At 35.6% G+C, this 19,142-nt stretch overlaps 1 protein-coding gene across 22 annotated transcripts in view; it reads right to left on the bottom strand.

Annotated features, from left to right (window-relative positions):
- Positions 1-19,142, bottom strand: part of LOC105468244 (GULP PTB domain containing engulfment adaptor 1) — a 307,355-nt gene that overhangs the window by 262,020 nt on the left and 26,193 nt on the right. Inside the window, exon 1 of one of the 22 annotated variants that reach the window (XM_071073040.1) lies at positions 14,947-15,571. The exons of the other annotated variants lie outside the window; for them this stretch is intronic. The gene's annotated coding sequence lies outside the window, so the exon portion shown is untranslated. Of the gene's footprint in view, positions 1-14,946; positions 15,572-19,142 lie in introns of those variants that run through there. 22 annotated transcript variants of the gene reach the window in all.

The raw sequence follows: 19,142 nt of genomic DNA, 5'->3' as shown, positions 1-19,142 counted from the left end.
TCAATTTTTGGTTAGAGTTTATGATATATCAAAAATATACACATATGTATTAAACATTACATTTTCATCAAAGCACAGGCTCGTGTTCCTTTTTAAATTTCTTTCATATCAGCAATTTTTCTTTTAAAAATTGTTCCTTTTATTTTTCTCTATGCCTGAAATGCCTTCAAGTTACCTTCCTTTGGCAATTTTCTCTAATTCCTCCAAGCAGAGTCTTCCATTCCTCCTATACCATGACAGTACTTTTTGCACTATTTCCATCACAACTTGTAGCAAATTGCCTTTTAATAAGTTTCTCTCTTGCTAGACAGAGTTTCTGGAGGAAAGGTATTGACCTCTCTATCCCAAATGTGATCTTTTATTCCCCTAATAAACAATTTTAATTTTATAATAGCTTTGGAATTACAGAAAAGTTACAAAGGCAATACAAATAGTTGCCTAGAGATCTGTTTACAATTTGGATTTTGATATAGTCGGTTACAGAGAGTCCTAATACTCTGGATTTCTACCTGATACAAATGCTGCTGAGCGAGGGACCATGATTTGATAAGGTATGAGTCTCAGACACATCAGGACTAGATTTGTCAATCCTAGCTGCAAATGGGAATCAACCTGAGAAGGCTTCCTTTGTTTTAAAACTCTCATACGTGGACCACAGCCCCAGAGATTTTAATCAAATTTATCTGCTATAGACCCAGAAATCTGAATTTTAAAAAAGCTTTTCAGGTGGTTTCAATTTGTAGCCAGAGTTGAGAACCACTTGTCCTAAGTTGTTAGACATCCATATCCCAGCAGGCTCTCCATTTCCTCCTTTGTAAAACAGAAATAATTATAAGTATCTGATAAGGTATTACTGGAACTAAGTGACATAGTGAAAGTAAGGCACTAAATGCAGTGCCTGTTATATTCTAGAATGCTTACCAATGTTATTAATTGCAAATTAACTTTTTTCGTAAATTCTGACAGGCAAAAGAACACGTAATTCTACATTTCTTCTCAATAAACTTTTGAGAACACTCTTCCAAAGTTACCTTCTGGGAGTTAGACTGCTCTCGGGACCCCAGCTGTCAGAAGAACATTTAAAAAGGGCAAGGAGTTCAGTGTTGGGGTGGAGTCACTACAGAAATTCCCTAGTCTTTAGGGAATGTGGTCTAAGAACCCTTTGATTAATTCAGCAGGCCCTGCAGCTGAGCCTGGAGTGCAGGGAGTCCCTGCCTATGTGGGACAGAAACAGCTTTGTATGGTCTCAGTCCAAAGGGTGGCTAGTTGGGTCTAAGCTGCTTATTATAGAACAATGAGTGATCACATCCGAACTGCAGCTGGTCTTAAGGAGAGATCTCAGAGAATCATATGGTTTCAAACTGCTGTTCATAGGCTTGAGGGCAAAGCACCTAACAAAATTAGGAGTGGTAGTATTGTCATTAAAATTCAAGTAAGAGAACACTAGTAATTGTAAAATTACATGTCTTCTAAACTGGCTTTTCTTAACATACAACTCCTTCTTCAACCCTAAGGAGTACAACACGAACTCTACTTTTAACAGACACTGGAAGTTCAAGTTATCCTTTATTTTCCTTAAGCTAAGATTAATAGTTTCTTGGGGTGATTAGAAAAGAGAAGATAGAGTTTACAGATTAAGAGATGCCATACATAATTACTATCTACTTTGAGTTAGAAACAAAACACACAAAGAGAATTAATCCTGGCTTGCCTAAACCAATTGCCTCTTACTTAGTAAGAGATATCTGTCCAAAATATTGTCACCTGCTTGAATATCTGGAATAATATTTTTGACCCCCTTAATAACGCTTGCCTCTAAACGCTTCTTAGTATTAGAATAGTCTTCTAATCTGTCTTTCTATCTCTAGCCATCCCCTTCCTTCCACATTTTTTTTTTTTTTCAGACAAGATCTCTCCCTGTCACCCATATTGAAGTGCAGTGGCACGATCTTGGCTCACTGTAAGCCTCAGACTCCTGGGTTTAAGCAATGCTCCCACCTCAGCCTCCCTAGTAGCTGGGGCTGCAGGCACACACCACCATGTCCCGCTAATGTTTTTATTTTTTGTAGAAATGAGGTCTCACTATATTGCCTAGGCTGGTCTGGAACTCCTGGGCTCAGGCAATCCTCCAGCCATGTCCTCCCAAGGTGCTGGGATTTTAGGCATGAGCCACCGCACCCAGTCTATACCTGCCATACTGCTGCCACAATACAAAAGCTGACCAAGTTACCTATCCAAGCTTTTTTGAATGGTATGAAGTTACCGTAAAATTGGGCTCCTGCTTATCCGCCCAAGGTTACCTCATGAAATTCTCTATGGCCATGCAGTGCTCTAAGCGTATCAAATTACTCACAGTTCTGAATTTATAACACACTAGGTCACATTTCTGTAGCTTTGCATAGGGACTCTCAAAGAAAAAGTCCCCATCTGGTTGGATAAGACTGATCCTCACTTTCAAGATTCCCCTCATTCAGCCACTCTTCAGTGAAACCACCCCAGAGCTTCCCAGGCATAGACAGCACATCTGTTATTTATGCCACCTTTGCTTCCTCTGCTATGGTAAGAATTAGGTATACAGGGTTTGCTTTCTGGCTCTCATGATTGGAACAGATCCTGGAACATAAGTGTTAAAAGAATAAATGAGATTTGGCACGATGGCTCACGCCTGTAACCCCAGCACTTTGGGAGGCCGAGGCGGGCATCACTTAAGGTCAGGAGTTCAGGACCAGCCTGGTCAACATGGCGAAACCTTGTCTCTGCTAAAAATACAAAAATTAGCCAGGTGTGGTGGCACATGCCTATAGTCCCAGCTACTCAGGAGGTTGAGGCAGGATAATGGCTTGAACCTGGGAGGTGGAGGTTGCAGTGAGCCGAGATTGTGCTGCTGCACTTCAGCCTGGATGGCAGAGCAAAACTGTCTCAAAAAAAAAAGAGAAGAATAAATAAATGACCGATGGAATGGCCTTGTACTGAATAACGAGATGACGATTAATGCTATCATCATCCTCCCTTAGAGAATATTGGAAGAGTCAGAATTTTGTACCCAAGGACCCTTACTCTAATGTACCCTGCAAACACTCAGTATCGATAGGAATGTTGCCATATGAGCTACATCTCTGTCTTCCTTGCAAATCTCTACCTTCTACAAAATCATCTTTATGATAAGTAGTGGGGAGATAAATTACTCATTAAATTTTCATTTTGATAACAAATACATATTCATTATAGAAACAAGATATAAAGATAAGTAAAAATATAAGTTGCCCATTAAATATTTTAATGATAAAAGTTATCATTGTAATAATCGTAAAAATCATTATTGTTACATTAGAAACGTAAAAATAAGTAAAAGTATAATTTGTCCATTTTCCCAACAATCAGAAATAATCAAGCATTGACAACATTTTGGGGATATCCTCCTAAATGGATTTTTTAAATACATAAATGTCATTACATACCAAAATTGAATCATATACAAACTATTCTATAACAGAATTTTCCAATCAAAATTATGTGTTGAGTTATAATAACAATCTAAATTTATAATCAAATCAAATGTTTGCTAAAAATGTAAATTTGCTGAACTCCATCCCTGATCTATTGAAATAATCTTTGGATATGGAGTTCTGGAATATTCAACATAATGCTCTAAGTGATTCTTATGTATAGTAAACTTAGAGCCACTAACCACAGATAGTGTTTTCAAATCACTACAGTAAAATGGCCAAAAAGTAGGGGTTTGAAAGATATTTATTTTGGCTGCACAAAAGAAAACATAAAAGCTATTACAAAATGGAATGGGTTACCATCCCAGTTGATGAGCCCCTGGCACTCTGCAAATAGATTTTGAATAACTAGTGTCAGGGATGTGGTGTTCATTCTGTATCAGGAAAGAGGTTGAAACAGATTATTTCTAAGGCTTGTCTCAACTGTAAGATCCTAAGACTCTATAATTAAAGAATGTGAAGGCTAAATTATACTTCAGAGAAAAAAGAAAAAGAAAACAAAAAGAATAGTTACCTGGGAAGACAGTTGTGAAACTAGAAGGACATGTTTTGTAGGGAGTGCTTTAGTCATAAAGCAGCTCTCAAATCTAACAAAAACTTGGTACATAATTAATTGAAACTTTTTTTCCTACACAAGATTAAGACCATTTAATTGGTGATCTTGTGGTTCAAAACATATTCTTGGTAGCACTAAGAACAAGTAAAAGCTAAAGGCTCTGGTTGAAACAGAGTGAAGGACCCAGGCATCTTTGGCGCACCTGGACCCATTGTGGCCATCCTGGAGGCTGAGAGAGAGACATCTATGGAACTGTGGAAACACCAGTAATCCAATTGAACCTTTTCATTTTCAAACAAAGAACACGAAGCCCAGAGAATTTCAGTATTATAAATTCACATGGCTTGTTGGTGACAAAATATTCTAGAAATCCAGACTTTTGACTCCTAGTCTACTGTTTTTGGTAATAAAGATTTCTTTACTATTGCAAATTGCCTTTTATTCAAAATACTAAAAGTTAGACATAAATCACAGAATGCCCAAGTGTTTAAAATTTTTTACATATAAAGATGCCATAGTGTAAACAAAGGGCTTAAAATAATCACATTTTAAAAGCAGACTGACATTTCAAGGATAGCTGCAATAACACTCCTTATGTTCTCCTCTCAGAGTTGTAATTTAATTCTGTTTGGCAGGAAAATCAGTAATTACTCTCACTTTCTGACATTGAAAAGTGCCCACCAAAAAGACAAATAATATTTTCAAACATAGTTCTTGTGTTATACATACTTTATATGTCTACCTGAGTTGACGTAGACATGTCAGTATTTTATGGTTATACCTATTTACAGGTACTTAGGTAGTATGCTTGCTAATTATAAAATAGATAAGTTTATTTTTATAAAATACATACCTAACCTTAAGAATGTTTTTAAATGCTGACTGGAATGACCCAACCACCATATATTTACAGTGAAAATTATATTTACAAATATCCAACTAAATACTTTGAGAATCAACAGCCTAGGTAATTTCAGTAAGTTTCATAACTTTAAATACCATCTATATGTTGATGACTTCTCAATTTGTATTTCTAGCTTACACATTTCCCATGAACTGCCTAAATATATCTACTTTGGCACATCTCAAACTTAACAGGTACAAAATCAAATTTCTGATCTTTCTCCCTAAACTCTTCCTCCAATGACTACTCTCCTATCAGAAAAGACAGATCCATCCACCCAGCTGCTAAACTTGGCATAATTCTAGATTCCCCTCTTAATATTCTACATCCATCAGCAAATCCTGTCCCCGTCTTGCCAAAATACATCACAAACCCCAATGCTTCTCACTATCTTTGCTGCTACAATCACCATCGCCTTTCTCAACAGACTCCTAACTGGCCTCCCTGCTTCCATCTTTGTCCCCATAGAGATTATTCTCCAAATAGTAGCAAAAGTGACACATTATAAGCTTATCATCACCTCCACTAATTTCTAATCTCATTCTGAGTACATGCTCTATAAAGGCACTCTGTGATCTTCCCATCTCATTCTACTACCTCTCTGACTTAATTTCCTACTTCTCTTCCATTTCATTCATTTCAGTCACACAGTCCACCTCATTGTCAATCCAACATTCCAAGAATAAAGCCACTGTTTTTCTGCACAGATGGTTCTTTTCCCCTCACATCTCCATGGCTTTTTTCTTCACCTCCTTCACATGTCACTGATAATGTCAAACCTATTCCTAGACTACCTTTCCTAGACTAGCATCTGAATCAGTCAGGATCCCAAGAAATGGGTGCTTTATTAAATTCAGACAAACAGTACAGTTGAATAAAGAACTGTTTACAAGGGTACAAGAGGGATGTAATAAAACCAGAAGGTAAAATACAGAACCATTGGCATGGTAATAATAGCGCTATTGCCTCCTCCAGCCTGAAGGAAGAAGAAGAAGATAAGCTAATAGAAACTAAAAAAAAAACAGTCCAACAGAGAGGGTTGCCTTGAGAAAAATACTGATGATTGAAGGAGGGAAGCAGACAGCCTGAGACTACCTGTGAAAAAGAAGCTGAGAGAATAAAATACAGTGAGAATAAATACAGAGAATAAATGCACTGCAGGTCCCAAGACCCTTTTGTATTGCAAGTGATTTATGAGTTGATTCATGATGTTTGATCCGTATCATAGATGCTTCTGATTTTTAAAAAGGGGAAAAGAAGTTATGTTTATATGTTATATTCCAAAAGGCAAGATAGTATTAAGTGTTTAAATATTCATCCTGTATGGCCATATTCATCATGAATAAATCAAGTAAGGCCTATCATAGGACACTTCATCCCCCTAGCAATAGTTTATTAAAGAAACGCTCTTTAGGGGACATTGGCCGGGCGCAGTAGCTCACGCCTGTAATCCCAGCACTTTGGGAGGCCGAGGCGGGCCCATCACGAGGTCAGGAGATCGAGATCATCCTAGCTAACACGGTGAAACCCCATCTGTACTAAAAATACAAAAAAAAACAAACAAAAAACATTCAGCCAGGCATGGTGGTGGGTGCCTGTAGTCCTAGCTACTCAGGGGGATAAGGCAGCAGAATGGCGTGAACCCGGGAGGCGGAGGAGCCTGCAGTGAGCAAAGATCGTGCCATTGCACTCCAGCCTGGGTGACAGAGCGAGACTCCGTCTCCAAAAAAAAAAAAAAGAAAGAAAGAAAGAAAGAAACAGACATTAGGAGAACCTGCGATTCCTTGATTTTGTAAATTATTTGTGACATTTAGGAACTCATTGTATGCAGTAATCAGAAAAACATTACTTCTTCTTTTACAGCTTCTCAGACTCCCCAAAGCTGATACAATTAAAGGAAAAGATAAAAACCACAGGGCAGAAGAGCAAACATCTGTTTTACTTGTGAAAACTGAGGAATTTATGTTGGAGGACAACGAATTAGCAAGCAATATGTTTTTGGTGATTCTAGTAGCACCTCCTAGGCCACCTCAGTTGGCGAGGCAAAATAGCAACCAAGATATTATGGCATTAAGAGAAACAGAAGTAGAAAAACACTAGAAGATATCCCTAGAAAAGGTCTTCGCCACCCATTCCTAGTTTCATTAAGAGACAAATCTCATTTATTGATGATCCCTGTCTGTCTTCATTTTCCTGAAAGGGGAGATAGGAATAAACGAGGTTGAGAGAAGATAGAGAGAAATGGGAAATAGAAAGATTAAGTTGCTATAAGGTTTCTGAAATGTGCTCTAAACCCTAGAAATATAACCTCATAGGAGTCTTACAATGTATTTTCATCCTACTACACTCCCTGTCCTGTGAAAGGTAATCAGATATGTTGTTGTGATTGCTCTCCAATTCTGGATCAAAGTGGTGGTGATGGTGGTGTTTCCTCTCTCTCCAAATGCTTTTGGTGCCAGATGCTCTCAGACACATACATATTACAAAATGACCTCTTGGTATGTACTTTTACTCATCACTCTGGGCATGTTGGATCATTTGGAAGCAGTGGGAGAAGGAGGAAGATTCCTGGGAGACATTTCTTTACCAGAACAGCAGAAATAACTTCATTATACACTGAACTAATTTTGAGCCACATAAATATTAGGTTGGCCATATGAATTTGTCAATGCTCCATCATTTTCAACCTCAAAAAATAACAGTTTCATATGGCTCACACCAAAATATTCCACTAAGTGCAAAACAAATGTATCTTTAACTCAGCATCCCATTAGCCAGAATTCAAAATTGTCCATGCCCACTCTAACACCATTTTGCACTAAAAGAAATATGACAAATAGGAGTAGAAGTGCACATTTTAACCTGATTATGTTTAAATCATCTTAATTGCAAATGTTACATATGGTCATGTGAATAAGGTTCAGGGTCTTGGACACAGCCTCAGAAAATAAGGAGCCCTGAAGCCTGTGGTCCATTAACTTCATAGTAAATAGCCTCTACAGTCTCAATCCTGTCACTGACAGTTTTGTCATCTGACCAGTCCCATGGAAACTTGTAAGGAGCATCAGAAAAGTAAACATACTTCTCTTTTCCCCCAAAGAAATGTTCCCATATGTCACAAAGAAATAATTCCCAATTTACAGGCACAAGCAGAGCAGAGCCTTATCCATCTATTGCCAGATTCAAATAATCCTGTTCAAAATGATGAAAACTTGTGAAACGAAGAGCCCTATGTTGGTATAGGAATCTCATCTCCTTATCTTATTCCCTAGGGCATTCATCAATTGCATGTTCTGTACAGAGGCCTCAGATAAAAATGTTCTCAATGCAAAATGTAAACTTGTGCTTCATCTAGAATCTGACACCAGGCTATTTGCTAACTGGCCCTACAGTGAAAGAGCTTTCTGCCCATATGATTTTTAAATCTAACACAAAATACCACACAGAGAATAGAGTTCAGCTAGAGCCCTCGACACATTTTAGTTAGCATCTTTTTCCCTGCTAGCTTTCCAGATAAGTCTCTCCACCACAGACCAATGCCTTGTACAGACTGTTTGTCTACTGAATTCTGCTGAGTCAGGAGCACAGTCCAGGAGAACTGTGCTGAGTCTACACAAAGGCCACCATCTGTTGCAGAGCTTCTAGGAAGAATGTCATCAGTATGAAACATGGTGTCAACCCTAATCATTACTGGACTGCTTTGGAAGCTAAACCCAATAATGGAAACATATTCCAGAAGGTCATCAACACGGCTTCTTTGAAATAATTGAGAACACTGCTACATAAGAAGAATAAATAAAACTATATCAAGTGTTCACTGTATTTAAATTCAAAAAGTATCAAATATAATCAACATAGATTTTAGATTCAGACCAGACAGAACCACAGCTATACCACTAGCTCAGACATTGGCATTGATAAGAGTCCCAACAGCAACAACAATTTTCATTTGTTGCAAGCTACTCGGTGCCAGGCTTTGTGTGAGCTGCTTCAAATATATATCTTAATCCTTACATTAACCCAATAAAGAAGGTATTATTATCTAAAAGGCAAACTATTTTCATCCTCTTAGCCTCATTTTTAAATCTGTAAATCTGTAAAACATTTCACTTATTTTTACAGGATTTTGCTAAAAATTAAAGATAGTAAAGTCTCAAATATTCAATAGTGAATGTATAAAATAATAAAATATATGTTATTAATGTATCATTAAACTCTTAAGGCTTACACAGATGGTATATATAATGAAATATTAGATTTAGACTTAATATGCATAATGTAAAATATAGAAAACCTCAAGTATTCCACCAGGTGAGCTAGGTTCTGATCCAACAGATTTTAAGAATAAGCTAAGAAAAATGAAGCAGAGTAGCTGAGTAGGGTTAATCATCATTTAAAGCAGTCAGCAAGTATTAAAAACCCACTATGATATAGTAGAATACTGCAAAGAAAGTAATAAACACAATTCTTCTGGAACTATATTTTGAGGATATGGAACATATATGACTGCTACATAGTTCTATTACTTAGAACAATGCGCACAAGAACAATAACTAAATGAGTGGCAACAAAAGCATTGGTCCAGACACTCAGAGATCAAGGATCTATGAAGAGTAAGTGCTGATAAACATTTATGCTCATTACATAATTTTCAGACTAAAATTCACTTTACATAAAACTGGTGTCGATGTGCCAAGTGACAAGGTTGACTAGTGATTCTATCCTGGTCAGTACTTTCCCCATGAGAGTTACTGCCATTCTCCCTTTATTCCCTGCCCTATTAGTCAAAATACTTCAAAGAGAGATAGGATAAAAAGCCAAGAGAAGCTTTAGAATATACTGGCTCTACCAGTCTACGAATTTCCATAGTGGTCCTATAAATTAAACATAAAAAATTATAGCTAGGATAATAGTTACTAAAAATGAAAAAGTAAATTCACCAGAATGTTTTGTGTTATTATCATCACCTAAATCAGAAAAAAAAAAAAAAATTGGCTTAAATCACAAATACTGTATCTTACGACAGAAACAACAAATCAAACTTTAAATAATTCTTGTTGGCTAGACTTAACACACGATTGAATAAGGCATGAAGTAACAACAGCAAAATTTTATTTGTCCTCCTTTTAATAACTCTGGTATATTCAAAGCCACTAGTCTGAAATATAATCAAAAATTGCATTGCATTCTCTAAGTACTGTTATGACCTCATACATTTCTGGCAAACTTGGATGGCCCAGATTCTCACAAATTAGACTATCAACATGATTTGGTGTAATCTCCTTTACAAATATTCAAATATCTTCACTGAGTTTTGGAAACTATATAGCAATAAAAGTTTCAGTATACAATAGCTTCATTTAGCACCAATATACTTGTGATTGATTTCAGTAAATTAGAAATAAGTCTATATTTCTTGTCTGTGTGCATGTGTGTGTCTGAAAATATCTTTATTTTGCACTCATTCTATAATGAGACTACTCATGTATACAATTCCAGGTTGACAGTTGTTTTCTAATAGTGCTTGAATACATTATAAACCAATGTCTTCTGACTTCTGTGTTTTGATACTTCTTCCTTTGTAGATAATGTCTTTCTGTCCTTTCAGATCATCTCCTAATTCCCTATGTTCTGTAGTTTTATCATGATGTGTCTATATTTGGATTTATCTTTATTTTACTGAGAGTGTAATGTCAATCTGAAAACTCATGTCTTTCCTCAAATTTGAAACCTAATGAGACTACACTTCTAAATAAAATTGATATTTCAACCATTGAAATAATACATGTATCTAATAAGGGAGGGTATTATAATAAAATTGATATTTAATTATTTAATATTTGATTTAACTTGTTTAATATTTGTTAAATATCAATTTAATTATATTTAAATTGTTTAAACAATTAAGCTGAAGTAAAAGCTTAAAGGTTCTTAAGTCACTATATTCAATTTCTTAAAAGTTCAACTTAAAATATACAGGCAACTAATAAGGGAAGGAAAAATCTTCGTTTGTCATTCAAAAGAAGACTCTTCTGAATATTATTCTTCTTGAAGATAGAGCATTGAAAAGTTTATGGGAATTTTATATGTTCACTAAGCAATTATTTTTGGAGGCTTAGTTTCAGCATGTTCCTTGGAAAATGATTCAGGGGCATCAGAGGATCTACAACAAATTTAATTAATAGTGCTGACATTCAGTCATTTACTCATTAGTCCTAAGTAAACACAAGAAAAGTGGTCAGAGTAATCACAGACATCTCTGTGCATGAGCAGCATGAGGGCTCTGACTGAGGGCCTCCTTTAGACATTAGGATGTCTTATATTTAAATCCTTATTTTATTATTTCTCTCATTAGGCCCTCGGACTAAGTTTAAGACAAATATAGCTAGCACTAAATTTTGCTATGCTAAGCACATGGTATTGAAAATATAGGAAAGGCATAAAAGCAAATTAGTATGTTAAGGAGCCTAACTATATGACACAATTATTTAAATTAATAAAACTTTTCCCATAGCCTATTTGCAAACTTGTGACGTTTTTCTTGTCTAGTATCTTGCTGCCCAGAAGGTAAATCATAGAGGAGAGCAAAATTGAGAGGATATGCCAGCAATTCCCCCCTCACTTAAAAATTTGAAATTAGCATTAGGATTCATAAGTGACCACAGCTATAATAGTTCTAAATGACTACATTTAATGAGTACATACAAAACTGAAAAAAAATAGGAAAATAGCGATAGTAAAAGCAAACTTCTCTTTCCCTAATTTTGAACACACATATACACACACAGACACACAGACACACACGCATACACACATCTTCAGAGATCTCCTCAATGGCACATTTTCATTCAATTTCCACACACAAAACTGCATACTTTTTGGAGAAGGAAGTGATTTCTCTGTGGGTGGCAAAAACATTGAGGATTCTTCAGGATATTGTTTAAATAAATATTAAAATAACAGTCCTTCATGAATAAGTGGTTATTCATCTTTTAAACATTTATTGCCAACTACAACTGTGCATGCAAGGAGTGGAGTCCCTAGAATATAAAAGAACATGTACCACAGCACAGCCTATGTTCAGGGCAGTTACAAAGGGAATAGATCAAAAACTAGATATACCTGACCCTAAAACCCATGCCTTTCTTCTGTGCTGAGATTGCAATCTAGCTATAACACAGTAAAATATAATAAAATAAAATAAAATTACAGGAAGTACAATGGCAATTCAGGGAAAAGAGGAGATATTCACTCTGTCTGCAAAGGATTAAAAGGGAACCCAAGCAGCTTGAGGTGAGAGGCAAAATGTGAGCTGGATCTAGAAGAGTGTCGATATTTACAGACAAATGAATTTATATTGGTTTTTAGGAAAACTCAATGAAGAGAAGAAAGGACAGCAAACGCAAAGGTAAAATCTCCTAAGGATACAATGATTGTCCAGCTTGTATCAAGTAGGGGGAGTAATGAGAGCATAAGGATAGTGCAGATGGTAGAGCAAATAGAGAGTAAAGATAAAGAGGTCTTGACAAAAGGCAGAACTTTGAAGGCTTTTGACCAGAATAAAACATGATCAGAGCTGCCATGAACAAGAGTGAGAAAATATCTAAGACTGGGAGGAAAGAATTTCAAGTCACAGGTAAGAGGTACTGAAGGCCAAAGTCAGGGTCAGGGAAGTAGCGGGAATGGACACTGGCTGGCTCTGATGTACTTCTCAGCCATAAACTCTACAACTTCAAATAAATGTGACCTTTACCACAAAGAGCTAAGTGAGAGTGGCATAAGAAACTTTAGTCAATATACATTTCCAAAATAAACCTTTGTAAAACAACTGAAATAACAAAGGTAGAGAAGAATTGCAGTGTTGTAAGAAATGGAGAAATAGCGACAGAAATACCTGGTAAAAGAAGAGCTACAAATTTGGATGATAACAAACCACCATGAATATTATTCTATCCCGCCACATGTTATAAACTATTTTTAATGCCATTCAGAGGAGATTTAGAATTAAGCTGAAATTAGCTTCAATTTTCTCCTTTTCTCTAAGGTATTACAAAGAGTAGGACAAACTAAGGAGGTCACATTGTTACTTCATTTACAACCTCACCTAGCAGTCAATGCCAACCTCTTCCTCTACCCCTAAAAAAAAAGCTCTAAAATATAAATCAGCATATTGAATTATACTTTATAATGATTAATACACTATATAGAGAACATTGTATATACAATTTAAAAATAATGAAGCAGAAGAATTTTTGATCATGTTCTTGATGGTTCCTGCTTAAAACCTGGCACCCCTGCAAATTAAAGGGCAAGTTTTGTAATGCACAAATTGTTTTCCATCAACTCAGTGGTGATGCTTTAGATAATTTTAAGTGATTCCTGGGTAACTTTTTAAAATTTATTTATTTATTTATTTATTTGTTTATTTGAGACAGAATTTCGCTCTTGTTGTCCAGACTGGAAGGCAATGGCACGATCTTGCTCAATCTTGGTTCACTGCAACCTCTGCCTCCTGGGTTCAAGCGATTCTCATGCCTCAGCCTCCCGAGTAGCTGGGATTATGGGCATGTGCCACCACACCCAGTTAATTTTGTATTTTTAGTAGAGGTGGTGTTTCACCATGTTGGTCAGGTTGGTCTTGAACTCCTGACCTTAGGTGATCTGCCCGCCTCTGCCTCCCAAAGTGCTGGGATTACAAATGTGAGCCACCATGCCCAGCTACCTGAGTAATCTTTCAACTCTGTGATCCTTTTTACTTTACTATTGAATGTGTACTGAAAAAAATATATAGAATACTATATTTCCCTTTTAAATATATTTAAGTTTTCTAGAAGTTTATTTCAATAAAAATATATCTATACAAGTGATAGTCAGTGCCAGTAATACAATAAAATTTTATATGTGAAAAACATTTTTAGCATGTTAGCACACTAAACTTGTTGTCACAGATATTGTCATCAGAATGTTATCTTTTAGTAGTTTTTACTTGATCCCAGTTTATGGAAAAATCAAGTCTATTGTATTAGACTCAGTGTTAGCATCAAATAAAACAATATCTAGAATTTGGTTTATATTAATTTACAAAGAAAATATTTCATCTGTCTATTGGATTTGCCATTTTCGAATCTTTTGACATTGGTTTATATAGTTAAAAACAGAAATTATAAAAGCAGAATCAGAATCAGAAATTACAGATTTAAAGGTTGGTATGTTGAAGACAGAAAAATAAATTGATCCATTAAAATCAATACAATGCTTGAATTTAACAGTCAAATTTTAATTTCAAAAAAGGTTGAGTATTGTTTCTGTAAAGGAAGTGATTTAACCACATGCCAGGAAAAGCTTGAAATAGGCAATTCTTTTAAAATCGCCTATAGTAGAAACTCCTTTTAAAGTCAACAGGAAATTCATTAAACATGAATATATACTAAGGGCAAAAATAAGACCATTAAGCCTAGAAATACAGGAAACTGTTTTTTTGAAGTAGCCTAAATTTCACGCTGAAGGACAGTTGGTTTCTTTTCTTTCTGTAGGTGGTTTTTTTTCTGGAGGGGGAAAGTACAAAAATTTTTAATTTCAAAGATTAACATGTCTGAAAACATATCCTAGATAGTTCAATACATAAGGTTTGTGTTATTAAAACATTACTAAGTTTTGCAAATTTTAGGTAAAACATTAACATTTTAGTTTATGTTATTTCCATTTAAATTGAAGATTGCCCATATTCACATATTAGAAGATGAATGTTGAGGGATTATGTGTAGAAAATCCATACATATTTAGACTTTATGATGCAGCATCTACTTTGAAAGACTGTTTTTTTAACAAAACATGCTTCTCAGAAAATATGTTTATATGTTGAATTGCATTGCCGAGGCCCAAATGCATACATTTTTGTAAAATACCAAGAGTCAAAGTGCGGTATAAACTTTTGTCAAGACATAGGAAAGAAGGTCTGGTACCAGGTTACTGATACTCACAGAGACAGGTGAAAACATTTCTTTCAAGTTGGAGAGGACTTTTTCATCAGTGAATATTCTTTCCATGTAACGATGCAGCAAATACATATCTACTGCCAAGGACGTTAAAGTCAATTATACATATAAGTAGTGAAGTTTCAATACTGTTGTATTTATGATACTTTTAATTATACTTCAAAACATGTTATGAATTGGTCCAGGGATAGCTACCTTTCCTTAAAAAATATGTTCAAAAAATATTACATGAGTTTAGAGATGCTAATAAACTATGGTTCTCTACCACCATGCTGTTACTCCCTAGGGGACATTTGGCATCAGCTGGGGATGGTCTTCCTCCCAGGGGACATTTGGCACCAACTAAGAGTGCTTTTGCCTCCCAGGGACATTTGACAACATCTGGAGACATTTTTCATTATCACTACTAGGGGCACTGCGCTGGTGTCTAGTGGGTAGAGGCCAGGGATGTTGCTTAACATGCTATAATGCACAGGGCCGCTCCCTTGACAACAAAGACTTATCTTTCCCAAAATGTCAAGATTGCCAAGACTGGGAAACCCTGTACTAATCTTATCAGCATCAAACATACTCCAAAATGTTAAGCTCAATGATAGAAGAAAGTAAAAAGGGCAAAAAAGATCAAATGAAAGAAAGAATATGACAAAAAAAAAAAAAGAGCTCTGAATCCATGAAATAAACATCTAAAGTTTTCTAGTAAGTATTTGTGGCTAATATGAGAAATGCAATATGGGGTCATGCTGTAGTAATGATGACACACATACACAAGAACTATGGGCAAACTTGGCAAACAACCATAAAAGAAAAAGGGTTGCTATTTAAGCTACATTTCTGACTTGTTGATGAATGACCTGACTTAATACAATTATTTTATATCCTCATAGTCATGTTTCCCATTCCTATGAGGTGCCAGCAGTGGTAGCTAGTTGGGTAGATTTGTCCAAATAATAAAGGGTGACCTTCAGTTATAAAAGCAAATCTCTTTATTTCCAAAGTATGTTGACCTCCTCCAACCCAAGTTAAAAGAATATACACTATGATTCCATCTTTCAATGTATTAATATCAAGATGTACATGTCTGAAAATGGTCAAAATTTTGTACTGCAATAATGCATACTAAACTCTTAAGTTTTTACCTCTGCGGGACATGGGTGTAAGGGGGGCATGAGAGTAAACATTCATATTTTGCTCTGTCTTGTTTTTTAATCTTTTATAATGAGAATGCATTCATGTGTAAAAACTTTTATTTTTACAAAGACTAAGCTTTCCCAAAAGCAAGATGCAAAAATTCTGCTATAGCTTGTTAACATTTAATGCAAATATCTTGCTTTGTATAATATAAAAATTGTTCAACAGTTACAATAACAGCTTTAATCATGCTCCCAATAAAGGAATTTGCTAGCTAAAGAAATTCTACAGAGTTTATTCCATAGATTTAAAAATCTTTAGAAAACAAGTATCACCCATAAATTAAATAATGTATTTGATGCAGGCCAGGCAAGCCCCCAAACTGGGGCTTAGCTTGGGACAGTTCTTGACTTTGTCCAGGAAAGCAATCAAAGGCATGACAATGGTAGGAGCCTCTATTGAAGTGGCAGTGTACAGCAGAAGCAGAAGTACTGCTCCTTGCAGAACAGAGCTACCCCATAGGCAGTGCTCCTAGAACAGCAGCTAAAAGGCTTAAGGGGCAGACTATGCAGAAATTTCTAGGAAAAGGGTAATAACTCCTGGGTTGTTGGATCATTCCCAGGGAAAGTGGCAGTAACTTGGGAGTAACTTATAGTAACTCACCATGCCAATGATAAACTAATATGGTGCACTGGTGGGCATGTCTTATGGAAAGCTGCCTCTGCCCCTTCCTTGCTTTACCTTGTCCTCAATTTGATCCGGTGTCCTAGCCCTGTCTCCATTGTTGAGTGCCACCTTCTGCCTCATATTGAGCTACATTTCCATATATGAAGTTTATTGAAAGAAAAGAACAATTCAATACCATCAGCACACCATTGTTACTACTGGGAATTTTACTGACATTTTTGTTATCTGTCTGAAAATTAATCAACTGATAACAACAGCATATTTGGGAATGTTAAAAGGACTTAGAAATTCTCCTACTAGTTATAAAAAATGTATATACCCTCTGAAATGGATACCATAAATGTTTTACAACTTTTATGAGACTGATTCATTAAAATAACATATATAGCGATAGTCTGTCGACAGTCAAAAAAAACTTTGAATTTTCTCCAATCTGCTTTATTTAATTCTGGGCAAGAATAACTGTACTTTGTAGATGATGATTGATTTTCCTTATTTATTAATATATCATTTAATGGAGCAAAAATGAATTAGAAGAAAATCAGTTATTTCATCCAACTAAGACTAGGCAGGTATCAAAAGTTTTTTCACTCATCAATTAAGGCAATTTACAATAAATAGCCAAGTGAAATTTTGTCTGACACTAAAGATTAGCTTGCCAAGGTATCAAAAATGAACAGTGAAAAACTGGAAAAGAAAAAGCTGTGATCATAAAATCAATCTACTTATGGAACTATAGTTTTACTCTCGGAAAAACTTTTCTCATTCCATCTAATATCATCTTCAATCCATTATACATACGCCACAATATAAAAAAATAACCCTACTAATCCACTTAATAGCATATTTTAAAACACATTGTAAATATACACATATTTATAAAAATATTTTAAGTTATACAGTCATGATTATGTATATTATTATACATTATAAATAAAATATATGTCCTCCCCAACTTTCCAAGGAAAGCTATCCATTATCATGGCACAAACAAATAAATCAAAACATGTATACTCTGAATTTCTCATACTCTAGCAGTAAGTGGCCCTTTCAACACATAAGCATTTGACAGATTGCACTGTAATCTGGAAAAATAAAACAATGTAAGGATATAAGAGATAAATCTATGTAATTATTCCAACAGACAAAAACATGCAAATCAGGTTATTATTAAATTATACTAAATATATTTCTCTCCGGTTGTCACTACTTCTTAGACTCCCCAAATCATCAATCAAAATCCCAGTTGACTAGATTGTGTTGACTATCACTTCACTTCCAGTATATTTTGTAAAAATATGTTCTCTATTTCATTCAGGAGAAGATTGCAATTCAATCTGAAAAGAACCATGTTCTTAGGATTAAAGTCCTCACCTACATCTGTACATATGTATAATCTTAGGAAACAAAATGAGCCATGGAAAATTATGTAATTCCTTCCTATGGAATGAAATGAGGTAGTAAAGTGGCTGAGGCTAGACTGCACAGGGCTATGTACATCATGGGGGAGAGTTTGGCTTGTTTTCTGCTAATGTCTCTGAGATAAAAACTGATTTTGCTAAGTAGTGGCACTCAGGTAACAGAGGAAGGGTTAAGTGCAGGTGTGGCCCTCTCCCAATTCATTATCTAACATTTGCATCTTTCTCACAGCTCTTCCCAAGGCATATTTTAATATAAGCATTTTCAATGAGGCATGTTTTCTTTAAAGGAAATGAGATCTTGAATTTATTCTTTCTTCATTCACTTATCAAATATCTGAAAGCCTACTATACCTGGCACGGTTATAGGTTTTGAGTTCCTAGGAATATAAATAAATGCACAGCAATCTCTACTTTTATGGGGATTCTACTCTGTGGGTAAGAAATATAAGAATAGCGAATCATTACATGATATAGTATATTAGGTGATAAATATTACTGAGAACATTAAAATAGGATTAATAGGAAATACCATGGTGTTGTGATTTTAAATATGGAGGTAAGGGTAGGCTTGCCAGGAAGATGACTTCTGAGGAAAAAGCAGAAGGAGGTGAAAAGTGAGGCATAGGGACAGCTGGGGAGGAGCACTCAGGGTGGTGTGTGAACAGTGAGCAATGAGGCCAGAAAGGCATCAAGAGGCCATACCCTGTGGGACTTCACAAGTAATTACTCTTCCTTTATATGAAATGGAAGCCAATGGAAGGTTTTGAGTAGAGAAGTGACATTTTGCAGGATCTGGGACACTCAAATGGAGAAAATGTACAGAAGTGAGTGCTGCAACTGTAATGAAAAAATCTAACACAAAGCAAACAACCTAGTAGACAAAAAGTCAAAACAGTGTGAAAGGCCATAAAGAGGTTAGTTGCTAGCCAAAGGCACTGTAATTCT

Source organism: Macaca nemestrina, chromosome 11, assembly GCF_043159975.1.
Source record: "Macaca nemestrina isolate mMacNem1 chromosome 11, mMacNem.hap1, whole genome shotgun sequence".
NCBI classification, from domain to species: domain Eukaryota; kingdom Metazoa; phylum Chordata; class Mammalia; order Primates; family Cercopithecidae; genus Macaca; species Macaca nemestrina.
This window is presented reverse-complemented; position numbering and strand designations above follow the sequence as displayed.